Here is a 25532-nt window from a genome sequence, read left to right on the forward strand (position 1 = left end):
CTGGAACGTAAATCACGTTAAGAATTTTATTCAATGTCTAGAGAAGTATATTCTGGCTCAGTATCAATTATATAAACACACAAATGTGTCCTTTTCAAATATTTCCTATAAATTCTACTTTTAAAAAAATTCACGTGTTTTTCATAAAAATGTTGATCCTATTGAACTGGCATATATCTAAAGTTATTTTAAAATCATATTTGGCTACTGCTTTTAAATTTAGCTTTGAATTAAAACTCTGTATTTTATATACAGTGGAAAAAAGACAGTCCCTTTAATAAATGGTGTTGGGAAAATTGGACAGCTATATGTAGAAGACCATTCTCTTACACCATACACAAAGATAAACCCAAAATAGATAAAAGACCTCAATGTGAGGCAGGAATCCATCAGGATCATAGAGGATAACATAGGCAGTAACCTCTTTGATATCCGCTACAGCAACTTCTTTCAAGATATGTCTCCAAAAGCAAAGGAAACAAAAGCGAAAATGAATTTTTGGGTCTTCGCTTCTGCACAGCAAAGGAAACAGTCAACAAAACAAAGAGGCACCTCACAGAATGGGAGAAGATATTCACGAATGACAGTACAGACAAAAGGCTCATATCCAGGATCTATAAAGAACTTCTCAAACTCAACACACACAAAACAGATAATCATGTCAAAAAATGGGCAGAAGACATGAACAGACACTTCTCCAATGAAGACATACAAATGACTATCAGACATATGAAAAAATGTTTATCATCAGTAGCCATCAGGGAGATTCAAATCAAAACCACATTGAGATACCACTTACACCAGCTAGAATGGCCAAAATTAACAAGACAGTAAACAACGTGTGTTAGAGAGGCTGTGGAGAAAGTGGAACCCTCTTACACTGTTGGTGGGAATGCAAGTTGGTATAGCCACTTTGGAAAACAATGTGGAGATTCCTTAAGAAATTAAAAATAGAACTTCCCTATGACCCTGCAATTGCACTACTGGGTATATACCCCAAAGATACAGATGTAGTGAAAAGAAGGGCCATCTGTACCCCAATGTTCATAGCAGCAATGGCCATGGTCACCAAACCATGGAAAGAACCCAGATGCCCTTCAATGGACGAATGGATAAGGAAGATGTGGTCCATATACACTATGGAGTATTATGCCTCCATCAGAAAGGATGAATACCTAACTTTTGTATCAATATGGATGGGACTGGAAGAGATTATGCTGAGTGAAATAAGTCAAGCAGAGAGAGTCAATTATCATATGATTTCACTTATTTGTGAAGGATAAGAAATAACACGGACGACTTGGGGAGATGGAGAGAAGTGAGTTGGGGAAAATTGGAGGGGGAGATGAACCATGAGAGACTATGGACTCTGAAAAACAATCTGATGGTTTTGAAAGGGTGGGGGGTGGGAGGTTGGGTGAGCCTGGTGCTGGGTATTACAGAGAGCACGTGTTGCATGGAGCACTGGGTGTGGTGCATAAACAATGAATTCTGGTACACTGAAAAGAAATTTTAAAAATTAAAAATTAAAAGAATCTGTACTTTACATTTTGTTTAGGACTGTGCATAACCATTAATAGTGATGCATTTTTTTTCTTTTTATATTTAGACAGATTTGAAAAAGAATACAGGATCTGCAAAGGAAGAGAAGGTGAAGAATACTTTTTCTTTTATTAGAAATAGATATTTTTTCTTAATAACTTTGGGAAGAAAAACCAAAGCGTACCTACAACTTAGCATATTTTCAATAAATACTCGGATGGTGTCTTGCTTTGGTTGATAATAATACAAAAAGCAGAAGTGATATGGCTATTTTTCTGTTACATCTTGTGTGTAAGTGTTGTGAGTTAGTGTTTGTGTATTCAATGCACTATAATCTTTTCTAAAACACGAAGTGGAAAAAAAAATTAGCCACCATATCCCATCTATTCAACACAAATAAATCCATGCATCTTAAAAGACAGCATTTAGTGTAGAAAGGGACCTCACGATAGACATCACCAAGTCTAACCCTATTGCCACCCCCGCCCTCACCCATGTAACTAACAGAGAAGGCAGCTCAGACATGAGGAAAGAGAACAGAAGTTCCAGAAAAGCAGGGCTCCTTGTCTATTTGGTTTGCTGATCTATCCAACTTTGGAAAAATGCCTGGCAAGTAGGAAGCAGTCAATAAATATTGTGAAGGTATAGAAAGTTTTCCCAGCCTCGTACTTTCCTCATGACACACATTAACATTAGAAAATTAGTGTAATTTTTTCCAACCTTTTATTTTTAAAAGTGCAAACTGGGGTCCTGGTGGTTAAGCATCCCACTCTTAGTATCTGCTGAGGTCGTGATCTCAGGCTTGAGAGATGGAGCCCCACGTCGAGACACCATTGGGCTTCTCGATCAGTGTGGAGTCCACTTGGATTCTTTGTCATTCTCTCTCTGTCCCCCTCCCTCCCCTCTCTCTCTCTCTTTCTCTCTCTCAAATAAATTAAATTTTTTTTTAAAGAATAAAAAATAAAAGTGCAAACTTATACTAAAGTTGCAAGAATTGTACGATGGATACCTAAATACTCTTTACTAGAATTCAATAATTGTTAACATTTTCCAACATCTGCTTTATCTTCACTTCTAAATGCATCATCCTCTTTATCTGTTAGGGGGAAAAAGAACAATCCTCCTTCAGCAATACGATCTAGAAATCTCATTCAGGAAGATTTACTCTGATATAGCACCATTACTCATTATGCACTCCATTCTCAGAGTTTCCAACTGCTTCTCCAAACAGAAGATATTTAATTTATAACGTTTTACTTTCCCAATCCAAAATCCTATCAAGGATCATGGGTTGCATTCAGTTGTCATGTCTATTTAGTTGCCTGTAATCCAGAACAGTTTCCTAGACATCAGTTTTTTAAAATTTCCTTTTTTTTTAAGATTTTATTTATTTATTTGACACAGAGAGAGTTAACAAGTAGGCAGAGAAGCAGGCAGAGAGAGAGGGAAGAAGTCTCCCTGCTGAGCAAAGAGCTGGATACAGGGTTCTGAGATACTGACCCGAGCTGAAGGCAGAGGCTTAACCCACTGAGCCACTCAGGCACCTCCATAGGCATTAGTTTATTTTGTCTTCTTCTTACATGGCTATTTTTGAAGAATCGGTGTCAGGTATTTTGTGGAACTCCTCTCACTCCTTGCTTGTATAGTTTTTTCTTCTTGATCAGATTCAGGTCAAATAATGAACGGCCACTGGAGAGCCACAAACGTGATGTGTGTTCTTCACAAAGTAGCGCATCAAGAAGCACGTGATCTCAGTTTCTCCTTTACTGGTGGCCGCACAGTTGATCTCTTGGTTAAGCTGCTGTCTGTCAGATTTGTCCTTTGTAAATGTACTTGTTCCCTTTTATAATTAATGAGTAATCCTGGGAGCGATTTTCTAAGGTTAGGATGTCTTGTTCCCAACTTGTCATGGAATGAGTTTTAAAATAAATCAACAACTCTTGTCTGAATTAATTATTGCTCTGGTGTTTCTGAAATGATGATATCCTCTTCCTGGCATTATTTTTGCATTTTTGTTGGCATTCTTCTGGAAAAAAGAGTATTTGTTTCTGATTTCCCTGCTTCTTTTTTAACCAATGGATTGTTTTATTGTTCTCTACATGAAATCATAGTCCTGTGGTTTACTCATTGAAGGGATTCTTTAAATTGGCACCTTTTCTGGAAGGACTAACTAAACTTTACTGTGCTTACTGCTGTCTCATTTTCTATAATCTTCAATTAAAAGCTAGTAACTCAAATATGTTTTAGAAGAAAAACACTGTCAAATTGATAAGACAAACTTGTGATGTTCTAGGCTCAGATTAATCAATTAAAGGCAATAAAATCAATAGTTGTAGAAGAAGAGGTAGGATTCATGGTCATCTCAGCTCTCAGTTATTTGGGTTGTTAGGAAAAGTATAAGTAAGCCAACATATAGATATGCTAACTTATGGATTTCCTTTTAAATAATTCAACGATTTGCTTATGCCTTATTTATTTTATAGTTTTCTAGAAGATATATTAGAAACCAAACTTCTTGGATCAAAACAACCGTGAAAGCATATTATGTATTTCTTTAATATTTCTGGTTACCTGGGTGCTGTCTAATAAGATGTTGAAATTGTTCTCTAAACAGAATTCTTCTGATGTATGTTTTCATATATTGATTGAATGAAATGTTCACCCTAGATCTTCAAATATAGGAAGGAACCACTTTATAATTTATGCAGAAGTAATATACACAATAAAATGTTACATATCTATGATATTATCATTAACAGACATGTATTAAATGTACCATGGATCTATTCTAATTATCCATGTATTTAAAAAGCCCATCCCTGGGGCACCTGGGTGGCTCAGTGGGTTAAAGCCTATGCTTTCGGCTCAGTTCATGATCCCAGGGTCCTGGGATCAAGCCCTGCATCAGGCTCTCTATTCAGCAGGGAGCCTGTCTCTCCCTCTCTCTCTGCCTGCCTCTCTGCCTACTTGTGATCTCTGTCTGTCAAATAAATAAATAAAATCTTAAAAAAAAAAAAAAAACCCAGCCCATCCTTAGCTGGCAGCTTTTCTGAAAATGAAAGGCTTTTGAGAATCTGCTTGTGGGTTTCTTACTCAATTCCTCTGCCGTGGTCTACTATTGGCTCAGTCTGTGGGAGGTTTCTGTTGGTCACTCCACTGCAGCAGACCGTCAGTGAAACAGCCTCTGTTTATACACCTCTGTGGTTTTCTTCACAGTATTGAAAATTTTCCTATTGGTTGAGGTAAGGGGAAGGACTCCACTAATGCTTAACTGGTAGGGCCAGGAAGTTGCAAAATTCTGTGTCCATACAACACATGGGTCAAGGTAATCTGGACAGGGTCAAATTATACAAACATTCTAGCAGCAATTTTATGGGTTTTTTTTCCTTTCTTTCTTTTCCTTTGTTTTTTTTTTTTTACTCTATTTGCTTATCTTTTTGTGCAACAGAACATTTGAGAGAAATGAATTTGCTTCCAACTACTTAGAACAAAAATATTTATTTGTCATTGTTTCTATACCTTTGAGGACTATTCTAAAAAAAAGTTATAAGTTGTGTGCAGAGTGTATCTTACAAAAAAGAAAGCAAAGGAAAACAAAAACACAACTCAAAGATGGCAAAATTTAAAAGTTGAACATTCAAGAGGCACAAATCATTATGAATAATAAAATATAAATGATTACAAAAATTTTAACCATCTGGATTTGTACACTACAGTGGGATAGTTTCCTTTCAAATTCTTGTTCACTTGGAAACTCAATGGACCTTAATTTGGAAATGGAGTTTTTGTAGATGTTATTTGATAAAGATCTCAACATGAAATCATTCTATATTTAAGGGGGACTCTAAATCCAATATTTGGTGTCTTTTAAAAATTTTTTTTAAATTTTTTAATTTTTTAAAAAGATTTTATTTATTTATTTGACAGAGATGGAGAGAGCACAAGTAGGCAGAGCAGCAGGCAGACAGAGAGGGGGAAGCAGGCTCCCCGCTGAGCAGAGAGCCCGATGCGGGCCTCCAACCCCAGGACCCTGAGACCATGACCTGAGCTGAAGGCAGAGGCTTAACCCACTGAGCCACCCAGGTGCCCTGAATATTCTGTGTCTTTATAGAGTGAAGAGAAGAAGAGGTAGACACAGAGACATACACAGAAGAAGCCATGTGAAGACAGAGGCAGAGATTGCAATGACATGCTCACAAGCCAAGGGACTCCAGGAGCCACCAGAAGCTAGAGGAGGCAAGGAAGGATTCTCCCCTGGAAGCTTCAATGGGAATATGTTCCTCACAATGCTTTGATTTAAAACTTCTAGAGAACTGTGAGATAATAAATTTCTGTTGTTTTAAGCGATCACATTTGTGGTGATTTGTAATAGCTATCTTAGCACATAGGCTGAAGAGAAATCAGATGAATTTTAAGTGAGAATTTATAAAAAGCTGTGTGGTTCCTTGGCAAATACAAGGATTTTAAGCCTGATGATAAAGCCTAGTTCAGCTATGTCTTTCAAAGGTGACCGCTGAGGTGGTATGTGGGATGAAACCTTTGTGCAGCTCTATGACAAAGACAAAAAAAAAAAAAAATGTGACAACCAAGTTGAATGCCAGAATAGATAGAGAAGGGTTTTTCAAAATAAATGTTATTGCAATGGCAAGAAAATTCATGAACATCTGTGTCATAGTCTAAGGCCAAATTCTTTGTAACATTTTCTGTAAATCAAGAATAATGAAAAATATTTTTACATTGTACTTGGGTTTAGCATTGAACTCCCAGGGATATTTATCTTCATTCAACAAAGATAAAATAACTAGTATGGCCCAATATTGCTTCCAACTGTGGAGGATTCACCAATGAGCAAAACAAATACCCCTGTTTTTGTGGAGCCTCTAGTTTAGTAGAGATGACAATAAACCTAATTACCAGTAAGTTACCTAACAAGATGGAATAGGAAATGTGCTATGGAAAAAAAAAAAAGAAATAAAACATGACAAGAGAGATCAAGAGTTGTCAGTTTGAGGAGGGGGTGTCAATTATTGTAAAAAGTGGGGTAGGCAGGGTAGACATACTTGGAGAGGTCAAATTTGAACAGTCTTGAAGACTACTAAGGAATTACTAGAGAGGAGAAGAACATTCTAGGCATTCTGCCTAGCTAGAGCCAAGGTCCTGGGTAGAAGCTACTTGCCTTTGATGGGGAGCAAAGTGGCCAGAGTAGGTGGACTGTAGTAAGAGAAAGAGAGGAGAGAGGGTCGGAAGGGTAATGAGAGGACATATAATGCTGGGCTTGTAGACCACTGTGAAGGTTTTATCTTTTATTTTCATAAAATGGAGAATTTCTGTAGGTTTATCTGAAGAATGACATGATCCAATTTATATTTATTCTTGCTTCAGGTATTGGGAATAATGCATGCATGGTGGTTGGGTGGGATGAGGGAGTGGGTGCTGGACGAGGTTGCAGGAAACTGTTGGATTCTTTTCAACGGTAGAACCAAGAGGATTTTGTTGTGGCTTACATGTGGGTTGTGAGAAAGAGATAGGAGTCAAGGATGACTCTAGGAATTTTGATCTGAGCAATCAGAAGAATGGAATTACTATCAAATGAGATACAGAAGACTCTTTGTAGAGTTGATTTTGTAAACGGGGTAAGATTAGCTCAGTTCTGGACCTTTTGAGTTTGCAATGTCTATTAGCTATCCAAGTAGAGATGTTCAATAGGTATTTGGAGATAGGAGTCTGGAGTTCAGAAAGGAGGTCTGGTCTGGAGATAGGCATTTGAGAATCAGTGACAACTGGGTTGTATTTAAAGTTAGATTAGAATCTAGAATCATTAGAATGCGTGAGTCACCAAGCTGGGGAGCATAACTAGAGAAGAGGAGATGACCAAGGACTGACCCCTGATCTTCAATTTTAAAAGCTATGGGAAAAGGGAAGATAATATGGAATGGCCAGTGAATATGACAGGAGGAAAACCAAGAGAGGGGATATTCTTGTCTCCGAATGAAGAAGGTGAATCACAGGGAAAGAGTAATCAGTGGTGTTAAATGCTGCTGATGGTTCAAGCAAGATGAGGCCTGAAATTTGACATGGGGTGCTAGGCACTGTGGCTGTGTTAGAGAAGTGATGGGTGGGTATTCCGGTGGCTGAAAGGAGAATTCAAGAACAGAAGTTTGAGACAGTGCATAGAAACAACTCTCTGGAGGAGTTTTACTATTAAAGGGGAAAATAAAATAGTGCTGATGTGCAAAATGCGGTCAATAAAAATTTTCACAAGTTTCAAATATAACAGCAAGTTCACGTGCTTATAGATACGATGCACTTAAGAGTGAAAGTGCAAATATATGGGAGAGAGAGGGCATAATTGAAGCAAAGCTCTTGCGTCAGGGTGGACCATGATGTAATACACAAGTAGAGAGTTTGGTACGGATAGTTCATTTATGGTAAAAGAGCTGGAACACAGAGTATTTGGTGGTCCATGCTAGGAGGTGATGACACAGTTAAAATGGAAATTATGCTGATTGTTCCAAATGTTTCAGGGAAAATGAAATCAGAATCATCAATGGGCAATAGATATAGCAGTTGGGGAGAGGGGAAGCTGTGGAAATTAATAGAATGAACGTCCTGGGATGGTATCATACAACTTCTGGCAATGTAAAGAGCCCAGTTGAGGTTCATGGTTAGAATTTAAAATGGGTCCAGTAATGTAGTACTAGCACCAGCAAGTACAAATTTTCCTGGGCTGTAACAGGTGAAATTGATTTCAATAATAAATCTTATGTAACAAAATTGAGTATTATTTTGACTCATAATCAACTTAAAAAATATGAAGGAGACATTTTATATTCTTCTTTTTTTTTTTTAAAGATTTTATTTATTTATTTGACAGAGATCACAAGTAGGCAGAGAAGCAGGCAGAGAGGAAGGGAAGCAGGACCCCCACTGAGCAGAGAGCCCGATGTGGGACTCGATCCCAGGACCCTGAGATCATGACCTGAGCCGAAGGCAGAGGCTTAACCCACTGAGCCACCTAGGCACCCTCCATTCTTCTTTTAGTGCTTGGTCTTTGCAATCTGCCGTATGCTTTCCACTCCCATCTCTGGACCAGCCACATTTCAAGGGTGGACCACAGGTGGCTAATGGCTCCTGCTCTGGCAATGTGGGTCTGAGTGATTAGTACAGGAGTGACTGGCTGAGAGACACTGCAGTTCAAGGTCCTCAGGGGAGGAGGAGAGTTCAGGGAACTAAATGGCCAGGCTCTTGGTAGGATAATCTTTACATATATTGAAAATTCCAAGAACAAGGAGAACTTTTGAAGAGAATGACAGACAATAATCAGGTAGGTAAAATCAGAGAGAAGCAAGGAGGAGTCAGCACATAGTAAAGACAGTGATGAGTAATGGAATTTTTAGGGAGAAAAGTAGAAAAGTCTGAAAACAAGTGAGTAGAATTTCTATCCCTCCTCATGGTACAAGGGCTTGAGGGAGAAGAAACAGCTATCACTGGAGAAATCTTCTTTGGGAATCAGTGTCTTCAGAGGTTTTCAGTATGGGGAGAATAATCCATTAAGCAAGAAATACTAGTTTGCTTAGGATATGAATGTGTCTTGGCTGAGGTTCAAGAATTGTGTAATAGACATTTTTGTAAATATACTTTTATTTTTCAACAGAAGTAAAGAAAGCTTTGCCTAAAATTATAATATTAAGGACAATTGGGATTCAGCCTGGGCGGCTCAGTCAGTTAAGCCTCTGTCTTCTGCTCAGATCCTGGGATCGAGCCGTGCATGGATTCCTTGCGCAGTGAGGAGTCTGCTTCTCCCTCTCACTCTGCTCCTCCCCCCAACTCATGCTTACTCTGTCTCACTCAGTCTCCCTCTCAAAAAAAAAAAAAAAAAAAAATCAAATCTTAAAAAAAAAAAAATAAAAACCATTGTTTCAAGTTAATGATTGGTTATTTCTGGGAAGTAGACCTCCAGTGAATTTTTCGTTTTTGACTTGGTGCATTTTTGTATTAATATGTTGTTACGATATGTATATTTCTGTTTGATTAAAAAAATTCAAAGACCTATTCTCTCCGTGAGGTCTTTTAATTTGATATATCCTCTCTCCTGAAGAGAGAATGGGGTTTTCAAAAGAATTGCTAAGTGAATAAGATTGGGATGTGTGTGTGTGCACTAAATACCTAGTTAGATAAAAATACAAATAACAGGGGCGCCTGGGTGGCTCAGTGGGTTAAGTATCTACCTTTGGCCCAGTCATGATCTCAGGGTCCTGGGATTGAGTCCTGCATTGGGCTCTCTGCTTAGCCAGAAGCCTGCTTCCCTCCCTCTCTGCCTGTTTCTCTACCTACTTGTGATCTCTCTTTCAAATGAATAAATAAAATATTTAAAAAAAATACAAAGAACAACCAAAGTGAACAAGCAATCATTACTGAAGGAAACCAGAATATGTCACCTCAAAATACACTTCTTTGTCTTAAAAGTTATTTTAAGCTGAAGGCAATTAAGTGCAGTAAATGCAGAAAAGGTTTCCTCTTTTCTGCTTAGAGACAAGAAATAAATTCTCATTTTACTGGAAATAGACTCTTACCAGCCTTGAGAAGGCACCAGAATAATCTGCAAACAAATTGTTCAACTCTCTACTAGTTATTTCACCATATATAGCCTTTGGTCCAAACCCCTTTGTCTTGTCATTTCATTCTTTCTTCCTTTCCTCCCTTTCTCCCTTCCTCCCTTCCTTCCTCCTTCCCTTCCATCATCCCTCCCTCCCTCCCTTCCTTCCTTCCTTCTTTCCTTCCTTCCTTTCTTCCTTCTTTTCTTCCTCAGTCTCTCTCTCTCTCTTTCTTTCTTTCTGAGGTATAAAAGCCTCCCATACTGGTAGTTTCAGTCTTCATTCTCTAATGAAGGCTCCCATTTACATGTACAAATTCAATAACATTTGTGCCCTTTTCTCTCATTAATCTGCCTGTCATTTTAATTTTCAGACACAGCCAGAAACCCGAAGAGAGTGGAGGAAAACGTTTTCCTCAATTAGGATGACAATCCCAAGTATTCAGTGTATACAATGCAAATGCCAACCTTCCCCAGGACAATGTGTTTCTCAGACTAAACACCAAGGCAGGCAGCTAAAAGAAAGCTTGTATCAGTTGGCACAAGTGTCTTTACAGAGCTGCAGAGAAATTGCTATTGATGTGTGAAATGGATTTAACAATCAATGAAATAGCCAGCAGTTGCCCCCCACCCCAAACAATGAGTAAGAGAGCAATGGTTCTTCTTCTTCTGTAAAATAACATCTTCCCCAGGGGCTCCTGGATGGCTCAGGTGGTTAAGCATCTGACTTTTGTTTTGCCTCAGGTAATGGTCTCAGGGTGGAGAGATAGAGCCTGGCATTGAGCCCCGCATTGGGTTCCGTGCTTGGCATGGAGTCTGCTTAAGATACTTTCTCTCCCCAATCTCTCCATTCCCTCACATTCTCTAATAAATAAATAAATATAAAAAAAAATTACACCTATCTTTGGTTGGTGGCAACTACTGTGTTTTTTAGAGTCCATGGCTGTTCTACAAAACCTTTTTAGACTGAAATGACAGGAAACTTTTGCTTGAAACAAGCCACAATTCTTTCAAGTCAAAATGATAATTTGACAAAAAAAAAGTTTAGAGCTGCCATTATTTTTGTTTGTTTTTTAAGAATTCCTTCCTCTTAACATTTTGTGATTTTCCTACTTAGTATTTTTTTTCTTAAATTATTTTTATTAACATACAATGTATTATTTGTCCCAGGGGTACAGGTCTGTATAGGCTTACACATTTCGCAGTACTCACCATAGCACATACCCTCCCCAATGTCCATAACCCACCCACCTTATTCTTAACTCCCATCTCCAGCAACCCATAATTTGATTTGTGAGATTAAGAGTCCCTTATGGTTTGTCTCCCTCCCGATCCCATCTTGTTTCATTTTTCCTTCCCTACCACCCACAACCCCCTGCCCTACCTCTCAAATTTCTCATATCAGAGAGATAATTATCTCTGATAATTATCAGAAAGATAATTATCTTTCTCTAATTGACTTATTTCACTCAGCATAATACCCTCTAGTTCCATCCACGTCATCGCAAATGGCAAGATTTCATTTCTTTTGATGGCTGCATAGTATTGCATTCTGTGTATATACCACATCTTCTTTATCCATTCATCTGTTGATGGGCATCTAGGTTCTTTCCATAGTTTGGCTATTGTGGACATTGCTGCTATACACATTTGGGTGCACATGCTCATTTGGATCACTGCATTTGTATCTTTAGCGTAAATACCCAGTAGTGCAATTGCTGGATCATAGGGTAGCTCTATTTTCAACTTTTTGAGAAACTTCCATGCTGTTTTCAGAGTGGTTGCACCAGCTTGCATTCCCACCAACAGTGTAGGAGGGTTACCCTTTCTCCACATCCTTGACAACATCTGTCATTTCCTGACTTGTTAGTTTTAGCCATTCGGACTGGTGCGAGGTGGTATCTCATTGTGGTTTTGACTTGTATTTCCCTGATGCAAAATAATGTGGAGCAATTTTTCATGTGTCTGTTGACCATCTGCATGTCTTCTTTGCAGAAATGTTTGTTCATGTCCTCTGCCCATTTCTTGATTGGATTATTTATTCTTTGGGTATTGAGTTTGATAAGTGCTTTATAGATTTAGGATACTAGCCCTTCATCTAATATGTCATTTGTGAATATCTTCTCCCATTCTGTCAGTTGTCTTTTGGTTTTGTTGACTGTTTCCCTTGCTGTGCAAAAGCTTTTGATCTTTATGAAGTCCCAATAGTTCATTTTTGCCCTTGCTTCCCTTGCCTTTGACAATGTTTCTAGGAAGAAGTTGCTGTAGTTGAGGTTGAAAAGGTTGCTGCCTGTGTTCTCCTTAAGGATTTTGGTGGATTCCTGTCTCACATTAAGGTCTTTCATCCATTTCGAGTCTATCTTTGTGTGTGGTGTAAGGAAATGGTTCAGTTTCATTCTTATGCATGTGGCTGTCCAGTTTTCCCAACACCATTTGTTGAAGAGACTGTCTCTTTTCCATTGGATATTCTTTCCTGCTTTGTCAAAGATTAGTTGACCATAGAGTTGAGAACCCATTTCTGGGGTCTCTATTCCTCTCCATTGATCTATGGGAATGGAAATGTCGGCTTCCCAGTCTCTGGCCTGGAGGAGCTGAGAGCTCAGGGCCCCATTCCTCAATGCACCCTCAGAGAAAAGCAGTCAGTCTCTCCCATCCCCCTGGTCTCCGGCGCACTCCATGCTCAACTGGCCTGTGAACAAGCATTTTTATCTCTGGTGCATGACACTGTTTGGAGTCTCCAAACCCAGCAGATTCCTGCCATGTGCTCCCATGATGCTCCTCCTGGAGGAGGAAGGAGTGGGGTCTCTCTGGATCTGCCACTTGTGGGGGCCCTGCTTGAAGAGCAGTGGTCCAGCTGTGGCTTGGATCATGGTTTAAGGTAACCCCAAGCTGAGAGCTCACTCCTTAGCTCAGTCCCTGTAGTTGGTTCTCCTCTCTGATACCTGGCAGCTCTGCCACACTGAGACACCCCCGGTCTTTCTGTGACCCTGTGGGTCCTGAGACCATACTGTCCCCATGAGGGCTCCACCACTGCTTAGCCTCTGGAGTGACGTCCCTCAGTGGAGCAGACTTCTAAATGTCCTGATTTTGTGCTCCGCTGCTCCACCACTTGCAGGAAGCCGGCCCCTTCCTCCTGTAGTCTATTTTCCTGTCACTTCAGGTTCACTTCTTCGCATGTCCTACCTTCCAGAAAGTGGTCGATTTTCTGTTCCTAGAATTGCTGCTCTTCTTCTCTTCAACCTTCTGTTGAGTTTGTAGGTGTTCAGAATGGTTTGATAACTATCTATCTGAACTCCTGCAACCTGATGTCATCTCAGCCTGCTCCTCCTCCACCATCTTGCTTATTCCTACTTGCTATTATTCTAGTTCATTGGAATAGCTATACTTTTCAAGCAGTTTGGATAAATATCAAGATAGATTGATTTAGGTCACAAAGGTACTTCATTATTGACAGCATAACAGAATAGAAAGGGCATAGTGTCTGGAATTGATTCTGTCTCCCCCAGATTCATATGTTGAAATCCTAACCTCCAAAGTGATGATATTGGGACTTGTGCATTTAGGAGGTGATTAGGTCAAAAGTCAGAGCCTCCTGAATGAGATGAGTGCTCTATTAAGGAGATCCAACAAAGCTCCCTATTCCCTTCTGCCATGTGTGGATCAATGAGGAAGCAGGCTCTCATCAGACACTGAAACTGCGAACTCAATGATCTTAGAATTTTTAGCTTCTAGAATTACAAGAAGTAAATGTTTATTGTTTATAAGCTACCCAGCTTATAGTGTTTTTGCTGCAGTAGTCTGAGTGGACTGAGACAGTATTTGAAATCAACCTTGAGATTTGAACACAGACTCTACCATTTGTTGACTGTATAACCATGAGTGGTCACTCAAATTTTCTAAGGTATCTTTTCAGTGTCTGTATAATCAACACAGTGACATCTCACAAAGTTTTCACAAGAATTAAATGAGCTAATGTGTCTGCTACATGGTAAACTCAACACATGTTAGTGATGATTGTTAAGGATTAGCCCATATTGTCAATTAAAAATACTGGTACCAGTTTTTGTTGTTGTTGTTGTTGTTTGTTTGTTAAAAGATTGACAATAATTATAATTATAAGCATATTCCTAATTTTTACATAGAAAACTATCATACCTACTTCAGTCCTCAAAGTCATTTGCAGTCTATAGTTTTTTCTTTGTCTTTTAATATCATTAAAAAAAGCCCTTCTATATAATCAAATCAATCATATAATATCATTAAATCAAATGCACAAAACTTCATAGTGCTTGTCACAAATAAGAAAAGTTATTGTGCTCTCTGGAGGATATAAAGTCTGCTTTTTTTTTTTTAATTTATTTATCCGAGAGAGAGAGAGAGAGAGAGAGAGGAAGAGAGAATGCATGAGCAGGGGGAGTGAGCGTTGGAGAGGAGACAAGCAGAGGGGCAAGAAGACTCCCTGATGAACATGGAGGAGTGGGGATGGGCCAGCTCTCCATCCCAGGATCCTGAGATCCCCATCTGAGCCAAAGTCAGACACTCAACTGACTGAGCCACCTAGGTGTCCCATAACTCTGTTCTTAAGATGCAGAGACAGAGCAAACATTTGTCAGATGAGTTTTATAAATAATAGACTTTCTAAAAATCATAGGAATTCCATTTCACTATAAGAAGACATCATGATAAGGGAAGGATTTCAACCAAACCTTCAAGAAATGCAGAAAGCCTTGAGAGATTATCCATTTTGTTTTGCACCCAAAACGTCTTGCAAAATTGTGTTTATTACATGCTGCAGCTCTTGGGACCACACACAATGAACTCAATTTCCCTCTCTGACTAACATAAGAGACTGCTACTTCACCAGTGAAAACTCCAGCCTCACTTTTTACTCTTGCCTCCTGGATAAAACTTATCATACCCAATCACCAATCACTTGTAAAGTCACAGTGCTTCTGGTATTTCATTTATTTTACCACGTTTGACACAAGATAAGGTAAATTCACTAGCTGAGATGTCAAGATTTTGAGAAGAGGGATTAAATATTTAGGATTTTCAGTACAGAATTTTCCAAATTTTGTTCTGTAGGATACTAGGTCTTTGATAAATTTCTGGAGATTATTAAAGCAGAATCACCTAAATTTGTGATTTACCATGCACTTTGGCAATTTTAAATGTTTTAAGAAGACTTGCCATGCATACACCTGCTTATACACAGCCAGCATTTGACAACGGAAACCTTTATTTTTATTATTTCTGTGAAATCAATGAGAGAAGTTGATGAGTTAAACTAACAATGTACTAGTAAACCTTCTTGGGCAATTCAGTCACAACATAATCCTCAATAGAATACTATATTTTTTAAAGATTTTATTTATTTATTTGACAGACAGAGATCATAAGTAGGCAGAGAGGCAGGCAGAGAGAGAGGAGGAAGCAGGTTCCCTGCCGAGCAGAGAGCCCGATTCGGGGCTTGATCCCAGGACCCTGGAATCATGACCTGAGCCGAAGGCAGAGGCTTTAACCCACTGAGCCACCCAGGCGCCCCTTAGTAGAATACTATTGATTGAGATTAGTAACATCCATCCAAAACTTTCATTCATATTGTAGGTAATTTCCTTATAATAGAATAACAGAAATTTCTCTTTGTCTCATTACTAGGACTCTTTGTGAATTTCCTGAATAACTAATTTATCTTTATTGCAATAGGACTTTAATTCAAGGACTTATATAACTTCCTTCTTTGTATTGGCTGCTAGAAAACTTAGAGCCAGATTTTGGCTTTATAATAGTCTCATTTCTGGCTTAATGGTATCTTCTTATCATCTTCATTTTCCTTTTGACTTGTTCTCTTTATTTGCCTAGTTTAAGCTGCATTTCTTTCCCATTCTCATTGAATGAATATTATAAATTGCCTTGAAGTTTTTTTTTTTTCCTTTTGGAATAAGAGGGCTATAAACAAATACATAACTTTATTTTACCAACTACCAACATTTGTTTTCATTTCTTTTTCATTTCTTTGGTAGGAGCAGGGAAGAACACACTTCGATTTAATCAATTGTTTTTAAAAACAGAGTCACATGATAATTTACCTCAAATATCTGAAGGAGAATGAGTCATTTGAACAAAACTCCAACAAATGACATCTTTGCTCTTCTTTTACCTTTTAAATTCTTCTGAAAATAGAGTATCAAAATGTTGAGGATTTATATATTGAAAATAAGTTATTTACTCCCATTAAACAGAATAGTTTTGCATTATTTACTTTCAGAATTTTAGTTGACACTCTTGCTTTTGCTCATGGCAAGAATGTTCAAGAGCACTAGGTCAGGGCTAATGAGAAGTCTGTCTTCACCCTCCCAGCCTTGAGGATGCTTTCTGTGTAGGCAGGGGGAAACTCTGGTTTTATTTCACCTATGAGAAGAAGAGCTAAGCTTTTTTTTTTTTTTTTGTATTCAAGTCATCACCCATTACCCAGTATGTTTATAACTGCCTGAGGCAAATAAGAATACTGGTGAACTTAATAGCTATCTGACTTATCTGACTTTTTCACCTTGACTTTTTCACGCCAAGTGAAACCCGGATGTGATCACTGTATTCTGTTGGAACAGGTATTTCACAATTACATGAATAGACAAGAGTGCTGGCAGAATTAAGTGTCACATGTCTCTGTCATTATAGGCAAGCAGAACTCAGAAATACCTGCATCAAAACAAGTATAAACAGTCGCCCTGTGACCAACTTTCAGTTTTGGCTCCGGTCATGATCTCAGGGTCCTGGGATCAAGTCCTGTGTCAGGCTCCATATTAAGTAAGGAGTCTGCTTGAAGATTCTCTCACTTTCCCTCTATTCCTCCCCAAGCTCACTCTCCCTCTCTTTAAAATAAATAAATAAATCTTTAAAAAAAAATAAAATACCTATGACACTACGAAATAAAAAATACTATGTAGAAAATACTAAGCCCTTGTTTCAACATCAGAGATATGAGTCTTTGGGTATTCTACTGATATTTTACTTTATTAAATTTGGGTATGTTTTTTCCAATTTGGCTGTTTAAATAAACCCGGCCTGGAAGCCACTTTGGAACTAGTGAGACTTATTCTTTCACAGATGCCTTATTTCCTGGAGAAGCTAGTAAACTTTCACATAGGTTAGATTCTGGATATTGCAATTTTGTTACGTCATTAAACAAAAGTTTAAATCAAAGTCAAATTAACAAATCACTACCATAAAAAAATTATTTCCTTATTGCACAAGATAATTAAAGGTATTCCTAGATTTCATAGCAATGCAAAACTCAGGACTTGATCCCTGATAAAGAGGAGAATCAGTAAAGTACACAAAAAAGAAAAACTCAGTTTTCTAGGAGTTGTGTGTCTTTTTAAACAGAACACTTTACTTTTGGTCACCAAATGTGTGGAGGTTTTCCCCCTTCCCAGCAATTCTCTCTTTCTCTCTCTCTGCCCCTAGTTATTACAACCAGTGAAGATTTAAAAATCCCACTTGGAGGGGCGCCTGGGTGGCTCAGTGGGTTAAGGCCTCTGCCTTCGGCTCAGGTCATGATCCCAGGGTCCTGGGATGGAGCCCCTCACTGGGCTCTCCGCTCAGCGGGAAACCTGATTTCCCCACTAACACCCCCTCCCACCACCGCTCTCTGCCTGCTTCTCTGTCTACTTGTGATCTCTGTCAAATAAATAAATAAAATCTTTTAAGAAAAATTCCACTTGGAGGGACGCCTGGGTGGTTCAGTTGCTTAAGCCACTTCCTTTGGCTCAGGTCATGATTCCAAGGTCCTGGGATCCAGTCTTGTACCAGGATCCTTGCTCAGCAGGAAGCCTGCTTCTCCTTTTGTCTGTCCTTCCCCCTGCTTGTGCTCTCTCTCATTCATTCTCTCTCTCTCTGACAAATAAATTAATAAAAATCTTTTAAAAAAATCCCACTTGTACATGAGGTGAGAGGAGGACAAAAGGTGGACGGCAAATTAAACTGCAGATTGAGTAGTCAGGAGGATGTGGCCACTTATATTTCCACCAGACAATGTCTACAGGAAAGAGAAGTGGCCCTCATAGGCAGGATCTCTGTCAGAGTAACAGTGTACAGAGTCCACCATGAGCTCCCAATTAAACACATGGGAGAGACAAGAACAAAAAACATTTTAAAGGAAGGGAAAATAAAGCTGTATGCCAGCTGGATTTCCTACAGTATGACTCAATTCAACACTATCTACCTGGAGATAGTGTCAGATCCAATAGGTTAAAGGCTCAGTCTCACAAAACCCCCAATCGCAAGTGGGTCTCCAGGTTACCCCACAACTTCTATCCAATGTGGCTCCCATAGGAGGTTCCCATGATGCCCTCCTCAAGTTCAATCCATTTACTAGGGTGACTCAAAGAAGTCAGTGTTTTATTTGCTAAGGCTGACTAGTTTATTAAAGGACATGATAAAGAATATAAGTGAGCAGGCAGATAAAAAGGTACATAGGGCAAAATATTTGGGAAGAGTGCAGAGCATCTATGCCTTCTCTGAGTGTGTCACTCTCCCCACACCAACACCAGTTCACCAACCTGGAACCTCTCTTAACCCCATACTACTAGAATTTTTATAGAGACTTTATCACATAGGCATAATCGATCATTAACTACATTTTCAGCCCTTTTACCTTCTCAAGAGAATGACGGGTAGGGTAAAAAATTCCGGGCTTCTAATCAGAGCTTGCTCTTTCTGGTGACCATCTCTCATTCAGCAACCGCCAAGAAGTTTACCCGGAGGAGCCCTGATAGAACAAAAGACTCTCCTCTTACTCTGAAAATGACAAAAGTTTTAGGACTTGTATCAGAAACTAGGGTCAATGACCAAATATTAGAAACAAAAATGTTCCTAGTGCTCTTACCATTTAAGAAATTAAAAAAAAAAAATATGAAGTCTAACAGTTCAGAATTACAAGGCAGCAGATGTGGGAGTGGGACAAAGGGAAAATACTTTAGAATGAGAGTCATCTGCTTATATTCTGGCTCTGTCCATTACCAGCATCTGTGGTCTCAGTTCTCAGAGGACAGAATCCATGAACTTATGGAACAACTCTAGCATAATGCCTGGCATATAGCAGATGTCACAAAAACACAGTTCTTTTCTCTTTTCTCCAACCATTTGTGATAATCATTTCACAAATATTGGCCAATTACTTGGAAGGATCAATTTAGTCTCAAACTCATGAGAATTCAAAATGCACAGAAGATCATTAACTTCACCTGAACTTTTACTGAGGAGGTACTTAGGAAATTATTGACTCACTGACCTGGCTTTGTGCACAGATTAAATATTACTGTATAACACATGGTACCTGAAGGTTCATGGTTTTGTTTTGTTTTCAAAATTATTTATTTGAGAGAGAAAGAGACAACAGAGAGAAACAAAGCAGTGGAGAGGAGCAGAAGGAGAGAGAGAAGCAGACTCCACGTTGAGTGCAGAGCCCAAGGTGGGACTCGATTGAAGCTTCACAATTTTTAACAAACCTCATTGACTGGTTATCTATGTTTTACCTTCTTCTATCCATGTTTTACCTTTTCACGTGTCTCAGTATTCTCAATAAGCTACTTCTCTGCTTGATACATGAACTTTTAAATGTATCTTGGACTCTGTGGAGCAAAAGGTGATGAAAAGGTGAGATTCTGTTCATTGGGAAATAGTTGTGTCTTTATTGACCTGGCTTGAAGCAAAAGTCAAGAGGAAGAACACACAGTACTACTTGTCTTGAGGAAATACGACCTAATGAGTAAGACAGGCAAAAAACCCAAAGATAACAATGACATGGGATTAAGTCTAAGAATTTAAATACAAAGTGTTGTTGCGTCACTGAAGAGGTGGTAATTATGTTACCTAGGGTACATCATTTTTAAAAAATATAATATTTTATTTATTTATTTGACAGAGATCACGAGTAGGCAGAGAGGCAGGCAGAGAGAGAGGATGAAGCAGGCTCCCCTCTGAACAGAAAGCCCAACTCGGGGCTTGATCCCAGGACCCTGAGATCATGCCCTGAGCTGAAGGCAGAGGCTTTAACCCACTGAACCACCCAGGTGCCCCTACCTAGGGTACATTCGGAAGAGGAAGTGATACTTAAAATGTCTTTTAAAGAATGGGTAAGAGTTCAGTAGGTGGAGGGAAAGAGAGATTACTCTAAGCAAGGAGAATTTAGAAGATTCCAGAACTTAGTATCTATGCTTTGGATTTATTTCAAGACATTTGGGTGGGAAGTGATAGAGAATACAAACTGAAAATTATACAGTCTAAGATTGTGAAGTCTTGGGTTCTCTGCTAATAAATTAAGGCATTATGTATATTTTGTTGAATATTTAAAGATATGTTTATTGCAGTAGCATCAGAATTTGCTTCCTCTTCTTTTTTCAAAGAACAGACTTGTGTATTTGAGCATTTTGCAAATTTTGCAGAATTAAAACCCCCTTTAATAGTATTTTTATGCATAGTATTAAATATTACTTTAATGATAATAAGATGAACCATATAAAATTGTTGATATCAACCATTTGGACTTAAAAAAGCAGTAATTTCTGATGATTCAAACTTTATTATGGCCACTGTACTTAAGCTTTTTCATCATTTCATTGATTTTATTTGGTCAATTGATTATAAAGTATGTTTTAATGCTTTCAAAACTGATGATTATGATGATTTTATCATAGTTTGCTACTGTATAAGTCATACTAAACAGATAATGTTAAAATTGTTTCTCATTTATAAATATCACATTCATCTAAAAATTATATTAAATTTGATAATGAAAAACATTAATTTGTGACAAATTTGAAATGACAACATATCTAATTTGACCTGGAGTCAAGGGCGCCTGGGTGGCTCAGTGGGTTAGGCCGCTGCCTTCGGCTCAGGTCATGATCTTGGGATCCTGGGATCGAGTTCCGCATCGGGCTCTCTGCTCAGCAGGGAGCCTGCTTCCCTCTCTCTCTCTGCCTGCCTCTCCATCTACTTGTGATTTCTCTCTGTCAAATAAATACATAAAATCTTTAAAAAAAAAAAGGAATAAATGTTAAAATGCCGATTGGAGTTTTACAACACTTAACATCATCAAAGTGGACAAAAAACAGTTTTTATAACCTTGAATTCGAAACTACTACAATTTACTGGGAAGCCTGGGTGGCTCAGTTGGTTAAGCAACTGTCTTCGGCTCAGGTCATGCATGATCTTGGAATCCTGGGATGGAGTCTCACATTGGCCTGACTGCTCAGTGGGGAATCTGCTTCCCCCTCTGGACTCCCCCTTCTCGTACCCTTTCTCTCTCTCTCATTCTCTCTCTTTTAAATAAATAAATAAAATCTTAAAGAAACTATTACAATTCACATTTGAAATATCAATGGAATTATTTTTTTAATGTCCACGGTTTTTAAGAAATAAGGAAAATAAGGAAACAAAATATGAGTTTATCTGTAAACATTTTCCACAAATATCACATTCCATAGTCCAGGATAATAAAAAGGTCACCTGGTTCACAGCTCTTTTCTGATACTTTTGCTTTGTGAGATACACCGTTTTCTCACGCACACAAGGCTTAAGGCCACTTTTACATAAACACATCTCCTAATGTATTCTTTTTTCCCTTTGGAAATTAGTTACCTTAAATCCATGTGAGTAAAGAAATAATCTTCTAATTGATCCATAACTAACATTATGAGTACCCCTTCCCTCGAAATTAGTGTCCTAATAGTTTCTTATTTGTCTTTTCTTGGATCTGTCTTAATAATAACAAGCAAATATCACTTATGCATGGCCATACTCAAGTTTATAGGATTGACTTTGAAAAAAACTTCTATTGTATAACTAAATCCCAGTAACTTAATTCTCTTCGGGCTGCCATCTTTGAGAATCAAACAAAACAGCATCAACAGCAAATGACTACTTTATACAACAAATGGTAACTCACTACATCAAACAAATGAATGGCTTCTTGAATGACTGCTATGTTCACAGAAACTTCTTAGCTGAGAAATTAAAAACTATTTTGAAAAATAAAAAAGTAACTATTCAGTTCCTAAATGTATTAGATCTCACAATGAATAAGAGCTGTATGGATTAGTTTGGCTTCTCCAAAGCAACGCCTGACACAAGGACCTGGGAGACATTCCCGGGAATAATAGCGAGAGATCAGGGAGCGTGAGACAGGAGGGAAAGAAGAAAAGCCAAAGGATTCCTTAGTGAGGTCAGTGCTGTGAATAACTGGGATTGCTCCAGGATATTTGGAAAAGAGTGCAGAGTGCCTTCACAACTATCTTCTGAAAAATAAGATGCTGGAGCATTTATCCATGAGAACTCCTTTCTTGGCTTACGTTTCTGTGTCCACCACAACACTTAACTGTTGACTAAGAAAAATTGTTAACAGTTGGGTTATAGGGCAGCGGTGGACGTTGCAGGAATTCTAAGCTTTGTGGGTTATGGAATAGAAGAACATGTAACGTTTTATAACTGGTTACATAGAGCCTTTTTTAAAAATTTTTTTGAAACCAATACTGTGATGGTTGAAGGAATAAAGAAAATTCCTATTCACTTTGCAAATTTAGCCCAACACCTGATCCTGCTAATCCTTGTCTTTGTTTCATCTTCCAGGCTCACTTCTCTATATCCTAATCTTAAAAAAACACAGGGAAGAACCAGAGATGTCTGTTTTGGTTTTAGTAGTCTTAATTTATTGTTTATATTCTTTTATAAGATAAATTTAAAAAAAAAAACGTTCTTTCTTTTTTTTTTTTTTTTTTTTGGAGAGGGAGAGAGAGGTGTCATGGAGGGAAGGAGTGGGAAACAAAGAATCTTAAGCAGGCTATAAAGAGCCCAGTGTAGAGCTCAATCCCTGAGATTATGACCTGAACCAAAATCAAGGGTTGGACACTTAACTGACTGAGCCACTCAGGGTGTCTCTCAAGCTTTTACTACTTTTACTTCTAAAACAGATTATGTTGTTCCTAGGCTCAGAATTGGTCATGCTGTGTGTCTTCCAAATAGGCTTTAACACAGTCCTTCTGAAATCAATGTGTACACAGAGCTCAATGCATATACAATGAGTGTAGATCTTACCACAAATGGTTGCCTTTTACCCATACGTTCTCCTCTATTTAACTGCTATAAAGCCTGAGGCTCTCATCCTTATATTTGATTCTTTGAGTGAGAGTATGTTTCTAGGAGGTTTGTGTAAAATATGTGTATGCAAAATATCTTGGGGGCAGCAAATACTGTATTGGTTAGATGTTTTTCATCTGATCATTAAGAAACAATTTTCTAATCTGAGGTAAAGATCGGATTGAGAAATTGGTTTCTGGGACCCCTGGGTGGCTCAGTGGGTTAAGCCTCTGCCTTCGGCTCAGGTCATGATCTCAGGGTCCTGGGATCAAGCCCCACCTCTGACTCTCTGCTCAGTGGGGAGCCTGCTTCTGCCTCTCTCTGCCTACCTCTCTGCCTACTTGTGATCTCTTTTTCTCTGTCAAATAGATAAATAAAATTGTTTAAAAAAAAAAAAAAGAGAGAGAGAAACCGGTTTCCAAGTGGCAAGATTTAAGTGTTGGCGAGATGCTGACCATATATTTATATATTTATAACCAGTCATAAATCTTATAACACTTTCAAATGCAAAAATTAATGGGAATATATGTATTTGAGGGCACTCCCATTATAGTTACTGTCCCGGCTAAAGGCAACAATACTTTCTTAGATTAATTTATAATTTCTCTAATGCATTACATTTAAACCTTTGAATAATTGGTTTCCATGTTGCTAACATTAACTGCTGAATTGACACTATTTTGAAAATCCAAGTGGAATCCTATTTCAAAAGAAGAAGAAGACGAAGAAGAACGAGAAGGAGAAGGAGGAGAAAAAGGGAGGAGAAACGGAAGGAGGAGGAGGGAGGCGGAGGACGAGGAGAAGAAAAGAAAACTGTGTTCTGAAAATATTTAATTTTTCTAATTTATAGTGAAAAGGACATTTCCTCGTTCCTTTCACTAGTATGTTCATCACGAGGGAAGTCCTCTTCTCAGCGCCAAGGACTTAAAGATAGTAGAATCAATTATTTAGCTGTATTCTTTGTAAACACATACCTAGTTGGACAATGATGTGGGGGAAAGAAGAGTTATTAAACACTTCCTGCCACCAAACACCATGGGCCAGGGCCCTAAGGACAGTGACTCCAGCTCTCCCACAAAACCCCCTCTCCACTGTATGAGCAAGGCCAGAGTCACTTGTAAAATCCCCAAGGAAATATGAGGGGTCCAGGGTAGGGTTTTGATGATTTCCCAGTCCTCTTACAACACAGCACTTTCGTGTGGTCTGGCATTCTGTAAACTGCAGCAAACACGGTCATTTATTAAAAATTTCATAAATCAGGATTTTGGGGTGGCTCAGGATCTTTGAAATTATGATCAGTTTAGAACACTTTCTAAAGTGAAGTAGTAGATACTTGGAGAAGTTAAACCACTTTTCCCCAAAGCATATGATTCATCCGTGGCAGAGTGAGGTCTAGAAATAAAGTTTAGAATTTCGGTTTAGAACTGAGACCAATAAATAATGTGTTCTAGGAAAATATATTTTATCACTGACATTGTTCAGAACTGTGGGCCCTTTATTATTGTTCTTAACTTACCTCCAAAGTACCCCAGTGTGGATGATCCCCAGGTTCCTATAATTGCTGTGCTACAGGTAAACAGTAAATGAATGATGTCCATGTAAGTTCCAATACAATACAGCAGCCTGCAGGGTGCCTGGGTTGCTCAGCAGATTAAGCATCTGCCTTCTGCTCAGGTCATGACCTGGGGTCCTGGAATCGAGCCCCCTGTCGGGCTCCCAACTCAGTGGGGAGTCTGCTTCTCCCTCTTCCTCTGCTCCTCCTCCTGCTTGTGCTTACTCTGTCTCCGTATCTCTCTCAAATGAAAAGATTAAAAAATTTTTTTTTAAATACAGCAGCCCAACTGCTGCTAATTAGATGAGATTTAGGCCAGACAAACAGTAAAAATGAGATGGAAATGGGATTTGTGCATGAACCCTGCCTCTGTCACGCTCCAGGTCAGCTGTTGGCTTAGCAGTTACAAGAATATCCCAATCTGAAACTGAGAGACTAAATATTTGTTTTTTTTACAAGCTCACTATATTATATATGCTAACACTATGCCAAGTGTGTCCTTGGAATAGAGTAACTCAATGCCATTTTTAAAATTTGGCCTCCGTTGATACATTTAATGTTTGTTATTTTGGATATAAAAGCAGAACTTAGCTAGTCAAATGATTTGGTCTGGCAGAATGCTCACTTCTTTTAGCAAACATACTGTCCCCAACACGGATCCTCTCCAAAGTTTACAGAGTTCAGCTTCTGTCCCAATTGAAACGAGAG

At 38.6% G+C, this 25532-nt stretch overlaps 1 protein-coding gene across 3 annotated transcripts in view; it reads right to left on the reverse strand.

Moving 5' to 3' along the window:
• The window catches only part of ASIC5 (acid sensing ion channel subunit family member 5), a 50446-nt gene extending 31591 nt beyond the window's left edge, over positions 1 to 18855 (reverse strand). Inside the window, exon 1 of one of the 3 annotated variants that reach the window (XM_044226172.1) lies at positions 18792 to 18855. The gene's annotated coding sequence lies outside the window, so the exon portion shown is untranslated. Of the gene's footprint in view, positions 1 to 3042; positions 3061 to 3122; positions 3328 to 18791 lie in introns of those variants that run through there. The other 2 variants (XM_044226170.1, XM_044226171.1) reach the window with 2 other exon arrangements.
• Between the last annotated feature and the right edge of the window lie 6677 nt (positions 18856 to 25532).

Source organism: Neovison vison, chromosome 11 (assembly GCF_020171115.1).
Source record: "Neovison vison isolate M4711 chromosome 11, ASM_NN_V1, whole genome shotgun sequence".
Classification (NCBI taxonomy): domain Eukaryota; kingdom Metazoa; phylum Chordata; class Mammalia; order Carnivora; family Mustelidae; genus Neogale; species Neogale vison.